Here is a 7,429-nt window from a genome sequence, read left to right on the forward strand (position 1 = left end):
TTGCGAGTATCCTTCACGTTTCTGTATCGACGATAGTAATGTCTCGATCGCCTGCGCGCGCATAAGCTTTATACATAGCTTCACCAGGGCAAACAAAGTAAAAGAGGAAAGTGATGTCATCCAAAAATAGCAAGGTTTTTATCACAAATATCTTTGCTCAAACTGTCATATTATAGAGGGGGTGGAAGAGAAAGGGCAGGGTACATGTGTTATCTATCTATTTCTTCGACAAGTATGTTTTCTTGACCACCCTCGTTTCCGGTTTTGAACAATCCACTATCATTTCCTCTGAGGGGAACTTCATACCTCAAATGTTCATGTGGATTCCATCCATCATTAATGTATAGTCATATATAGATATATCAGGGGGGCATTTCATGAAGCATTTTGTCTGACAAAGTTGTCGGACAAATTTGCTCTCAGCCAATCATATGCAAGGATTTCAGTAGCTTGTAACAGTTTGTCGGAAAAATATCCGACCAAACAGCTTCATGAAATGCACCCTGGGCTCGGCATTAGCGGGCCCGGGGCAACTAAAAATTAGTGTTGGGCCACTTAATTTATCTTTTGGTGGCCCGATCGGTAAACAAAGGTTCAAAATGACTTGTTCCATTTGCTTTTAAACCCCACCATACTAAAAATTAGCTTTAACACACTGTCTAACAGGGACGGATCCAGGAATTCCCTAAAGGGGAGGCACCTTTACAAAATTAAAGGGGGCGCACGCGCCCCCTTTTTTCTTTCTATTTCTGTTGTTTAAAAAAAGAATAATTAATAAAGAGTGGGGTGCGCCAGGTGCGCCCCCGCTGGATCCGCCACTGGTCTAAAGTCTTTGCCATATGGACTGAATATAAACAATGTTCGATTAAAATGATGTGATATCGCAGCTCATGCAGCTCTTCGATTTCTGAGTTTGTCGGCAAGTCGCACTTTGCCTTTAACACGCAATATAATTATGTCTTCTTAGCCTGGGATATCATCATTCCTCTCAGGGATCGGACAACATACTGCAAAGAGTGACAATAGTATATGGCGGTCACTGGTTTGCGGTACGTTTTCATTTTCTACACGGTCATTCATTCAGGGATTTCCCTCTTGCTTGAACAAAGACTATTCGACAAAAGCCGTAAATAATACTGTATAAATTATATGGGTGTATAGGACCTGGATATTATATCAGTAATGTTTAGATATCAGTGTGACCGTAAAATCATATTCAGAATATCTGTTTTACGTCTTGAGCACAAACTCTATACCCTCTTGTTTAAATATGACCCCTTCTTCAGTCGATCTGCAGTTCAATTTGATGATATGCCCACGACATCGCACGACCATCATCACTTGAAACTCAGTTGACTGTCCCTTCTTTTCAACCTTGTTATTTACATCTATTCCTCAACCACCCTAAACCAGTGCCGTATATAAAGAGAGTTTGGCCAACTCGGTTTTCGGCTTATGAGATTTGAAGCCTGTGATTGGTCAAAAGCTGATCCCATGATCTACAGGCGCCATGTCGTTACCAAAGTCAATTACGCGGGCGCGATCATAGCTCACACGCAGTGCCCATTGTTCATTTCGCGCAGCTACGCGCTAATATTGTTTGCCTTTAGGACGTCCCCAATATTGGTCACGGTGCAGTGGGGAATTGTCATTGCCGTTGCCTACTTTCTTGAAGTAGAAGGTATACACGAAATATATTTTGATATTATTATCTTACCGCGATAAACTGAAGATTCGTCATGCCTTCCTGCGCAGCATGGCGTTGCATGAAACGACCTGGAACAAGTGTAATGGCACACCGCTTTCCGACAGATCCAAAAGGAAGGAAAAAGTGGGAAATCGGAGTGCGACGAGAAAGCAGATCCAAAAGGAAGGAAAAAGTGGGAAATGAGAGTGCGGCCAGAAAACTGGTCATCGAGTAGCAACTCGTTTCTGTTCCAGGCGAGATTCATTTTACAGGTCAAAGGATCAATGTCAGGAAAATGTTGAAATTCTACTATCTGCAGGTGTGATCTATTGTTGAAATATTATTACACATTACCCAATGCATTAAAAAAAACAGTATTTGCAAGCCACCATCACTCCACAATGACACGTACGGAAAGATTTTGGCTATGATGGTCAAAGGTCAAGTGAAATACTAACATGACAGGATTTTCCTCATATTTTTAAAATGACCGCTCAAAGTATTTGAATTGTTATAAAAATAGATTAGTCGAAGTGAAAATGCTCAAATTCCTTAATACTTGCTCAGTCTGCGAGTCTTTAACAATAAAAGTCCATCCATTCACACCTAGTTTAAGGAATTAAACACTCGACGCATTAAATTTTGTGACAAACACGCCATTTTTTTTTCTACCAAGTATGTGAAACTGTCGTGCAACATTGGAAAGACGTACTCCAGACCTGTTAAGAGAACAATATGGCGGAGGTCTACCAGTCGCCATTATCTTGTATAGGACATTTTCATTTGTTTTGGTTTTTTTTTTTTACTTACTTAATATCTATTCAGTGATCATGGCAATATAGTTCTAATTTGGTGCGGATGCCACCGAGGATATCCCTCATAACGTAATCCAGGTACTGTCTTGTGCTTAGCTCAATTTCAGATCTTTCTCTTTAAAGGGGCATTCCGGACGATTTTCATAATTTCATATCATGTAGTACATAAATCAACAGCTCCATGTATAGATCCGTGGAATTTATTGTGGTCCTTGAGCAGAGAAACCAATAAATTGAAAATCTTAAACAAATTACACTGAACAGTGATGATGACATCAGAGCCTCATATATTTCAGAAATGTAGCAGTGTAATTCCATTACAATACCGCTTGCTCAACATGTTCACCTGTGAAAAATCCATGCATACCCTCTTCTTTTGTTCTGCTTCCTTGAGCCCGAACTCATGCATTCTTATGGTGAGGCTGTCATGTCATCATCCTTGTTCATTGCAATTCATTATAAATTTTGAAAACATTCTCATTACTTATCCCAATCACTATAAATTCTGAAACTCTGTACTCAGTTTGACTAATTTATAGTTGTTCAAATGTAAAAGTCTGAAAATCATCCGGAGGTCCCCTTTAAATTATTTTTAAACAATTTGAGATGATTTTACATACCTTAATACGTCCTTATCGATGACGTTGTCATGTTGTACATTGTACATAGGTGTATTCATTTTGAATTACTAGTAGGCCTTCATGCCAGTTTTATACATATAGGAGTAATTAGGATGGTAATTGATGGTTATGTACGTGCGAATCATTAACAATTGTGGAATTCGTCTATCGTCTGTGCACAGCTAGAATTGTAAATTTATATATCATTTTGTTATACAACAATCTTGTTACCTGGACAACTTGCTAAATACAATGTATAGCATACAGTCTGGTGACAGTTAATGACACGGCTCACTGTAACTTCTTTTTTTACAGCAATTTATCATAATATTCCTATAAAGGAATTATGCCTATTATTTATCATGTTTATGTACCCCTGTGTTTGTGTCTACTTGAATGTGTAAGAATGATTGCCATGATAGTTGGCTTTGTTCAACATGGTTGGAATGAAAGAATGTCCCTCCCCCAACCTACCCCCTTTCTCTCTCTCCCTCTCTGAGAAAAAAAAAAGTCAAGCATTGCAGACAGGATGTCCCTTGCGCCTTTGGGACGACTGCGCGTACACGCTAGTCCCCCGAGCGCACGCGCTAAAACCTTAAGCGCACTATCCGCTGGGTAACGACATGGCGTCCAATTCATGAGTTGGCCAGACTCTCTTTATATACGGCACTGCCCTAAACCACACACGCACACGCACACACATTACACACAAAAAAGTATACTCCATTATCACTTCCCTCCCCCCCCCAAAAAAAAAAAAGGGGGGGGGAGAAAAAGAAGATAGAAATTGTTAAGGATAAGGGTAATATCGTTAGTGATTCCATGTTGGGAAGAACGAAGCACATCCATGGAAGGAATGGAAAGTGGTATAACAATTTAGAGGTTTCAAAATCAGTCATGCGGCCTACAGGGAAATGATACACCTGAATTCAACAATGCAACATTGGTATCTAGGCGAGCCCGAATATGCAAATAACAATTGGTCAATCTGATATGCATATTTCTTGGATTATTTTGTAGATTGTACTGCGGAGTGTAAATGTCCCCTATACTTAGTGGCAGCTCTGTTGAAGATTGTGAGTCAGAAAGAATATTTTCATTTTCTAGAATGACAACAATCACACACACACACACACACACAAAAAAAAAAACAAGTCTTGTACGATTTGACTTAGATTGCGGGATACCATCACAGCTTCAACCAGAACCTCCGAATTCTACGATATCTTCAGATAAAAGATGCCCTTTCGGAAACCTGCAATGATAAACTAGGGCTTCCTCAAGGATCCGTCATCGGGCCCCTTTTTCTTTACGATGTATAGTCCTACAGCACCAATAAATGACATCATAAGAGCCCATGATGTGAATGTAATGCTCTATGCAGATGATACTCAAATGTGCATAATGTTTAAGAACACCGAGCGTGAAGAGTCGTTGGAAAGATTAAATGCTTGTATAGCCGATGTCAGAGCTTGGGAAGTGAGGAACAACCGTCTCTGAATGATGCCAAAATGGAAGTGATCCATTTCATATCAAAGTTTGGTTCTCAACCCTACCCATTGAATGTCTGTGTTGATGATGGTCAAAGCAATCCAGTGCCTCATGCTAGAAATTTGGGGCCGTCTTTGATCAGCATATCAGTATGAAGCATATAAAAACAGTATGCAGATCGGCTATGGCAGCAATCAGATGCATCAGTCGAGTCAGAGGTTTCCTCACAGATAAAGCTACACTCACTCTGGTTCATGCATTTGTCACCAGCCGGATAGACTCCTGCAACAGCTTGTTGTATGGCCTTCCTTCTACCGACATCCACTGCATTCAGATGCTACAGAACATCGCAGCCAGGCTTGTCACTCGAACTCCTCGTCAACAAAGTATAACCCATACCCTCAAAAAGTTACGCTGGTTACCTGTTGACAAACGCATAATGTTCAAACTCATCAAGGCACAACATAATTCTTCCCCAACATATCTGGCAGATCTGCTCAAGCAGTATCACCCTCCTCGCGTGCAACCGTGGCGCTCAAGCACCCAAGCGGTTCTTCACACACCCAGGACCAAATTACGTGGGCAGATTTTTTGCAGCTGCTGGACCTAATCTTTGGCATAATTTCCCACAAAGCATTCAACGTGCATCCAATTTTACAACATTCAAATCCAGTCTTAAAACCCACTCTTTCCGTCTTCCTTGATTAAGACAAACATTCACTACCCCTCTTGTTGATTATTGTATCTATTATGTTTATTGTTAAATTTCTTAGTCTTTTGTTTATATTTTGTATCTGAATTGTACAGCGCATAGAGAAGCATGTGCTTATTATGTGCTTTATTGATGTATTATTATCATTATTATTATCATTATTATTATTATTATTATTATTATTATTATTATTACTGGTTGAGGTGAGGATTCAGCTTGTAACATTTTGCGGGATATCAATTAGCAACCACTCTATGAATTAAAGAGCATACAATTCTAAGTTGAATCAAAAGTTTATTTGATGAAAATTGGTTTTGAAATGACTGAGATATCTAAAAACAAAGAAAAAGAAAAAGATCCTAATTAAAGTCATGCATGGCCTGTCAGTTTTATTAGGATCGCTTTTTTGGATATCTCAGTTATTTCAAAGCCAATTTTCCTCAAATAAATGTTGAATCCTTCTTGAAATTACATGTTCTTTCATATTTCATTAGAGGTTTCTCATTATCTCACCAAAAAAAAAAAAAAAAAATGTTATAAACCTGAATCCTCACCTCAACCAGTACTGTGCAAGCTCTTTAAATTCAAGTAGGCCTACACTACACCGCGGTCTTGTCACAAATCAAAATAAAATGGGTTGGACATTGAGTACACCTGTACAAAGGCTTACGTGCTCGTGCTTCTCTCACGTTTATGATACAACATGATATCGGTTGGAGTGACAATCGCTTCTCTTTTTTTTTTAATGTTGGGGCTAATCCACCTGAAATTTTGTTATTTCCTTACAGCATCATCCTGATAAATCAAATTCATCAAAGTTCTACCTTTGATTCAGTCCTCTTCATGGTATGTATATTGCCATTCATTGGAAATGCACTTCAATGAAATGTACGTAATTACGTGCACGATTATCATTTCCTGATGGTGAATTCTGTAATCTGATTGGTCAATCATGCAATGATAATCCCGTATTGTATAAAATACACTGCCCCGTGGTCCCCATTTGGGGTTCCCCAGGGGGGCCCCATTTTAAGAAAACTCTCAAATTTTCTAAACAACCGGAAGTGACAGAGCTAGCTATCAGTTATTGCTATAGAAGTAATATACAGTTGACTGTAATTTCGGTTTTGTGCATTGGGGGGGGGGGGGGGGGGGCTAATTGAGGACTAATTTTCGTATGTTCATCTTCTTCTTGAAAACACCTGGATAAACTTTCAGCAAACTTGGCAGGTATTACCGTTAGGATATATAAATTTGCAAAAATGGACAGCATGCTCCATTCAGTGGGGGGGGGGGGGGGGGTGCAAAGCCCCTAAATGATATACAGCATGTAATCTTTTATATCCTCATATAACTATACCCTGAGCAGATACAATGTACATGAGTGATTGTACATTCAAGTTTGTTTATGGCAAAGCCAAGGTTGCCCTGGACTAAATTGCGGGTTAACTTTCACATTATTTGGTATTCTTTATTAAAACCAAAATGGTCAAATTTTCTACAAGCTTTGCACGTATTATCTTCAATGTGATAATAAATACGAATGTCTTTCTTAGGTAATAGTCTGTATGCAAGAATGCGAGAAAGGTGAACTTGCGATACTCTGAAAAGCACTGCCCACTGAGTCTCTCGTTTGTTTCTTCTTCTTTTTGTCAGGACATGTATCAAGGCATATAGGTGGTGGTTTTACAAAATGTAATATAATAAAAAAGAAAAAAAAACTACTTGAGGAGCACAACTAGGCAAGCTATATGAATCAGAAACAAGATGACCATGCAAATAAATGTGGAGAGGTAAAACGAGCAAAACAAGTAGACACAATGACCCGAATTCACGAAGGTGGTACAATTGAAACCATGGTTTAAACCATAGACAGAGGCCGTAGTTTTGTATGGGGTGCCAAGTGTTGCATGGCCTATTTCGTTACGAAATCAGACATTTTTCATTTCGTCAACGAAATGACTGATTTCGTAACGAATTGAATTGAATTGAATAACTGAAACTGCACCGGTCTTACACTCGAGACACAGTAAACAGTTCCAGCATATTCATTTTCATATTTCACTTGAGATACATTTCATCGAAATACATTAAAAAGAATACA

The sequence above is a fragment of the Diadema antillarum genome, unplaced genomic scaffold, assembly GCF_040938485.1.
Source record: "Diadema antillarum isolate AM-2024a unplaced genomic scaffold, OU_Dant_1.0 seq00000250_RagTag, whole genome shotgun sequence".
NCBI classification, from domain to species: Eukaryota; Metazoa; Echinodermata; class Echinoidea; order Diadematoida; family Diadematidae; genus Diadema; species Diadema antillarum.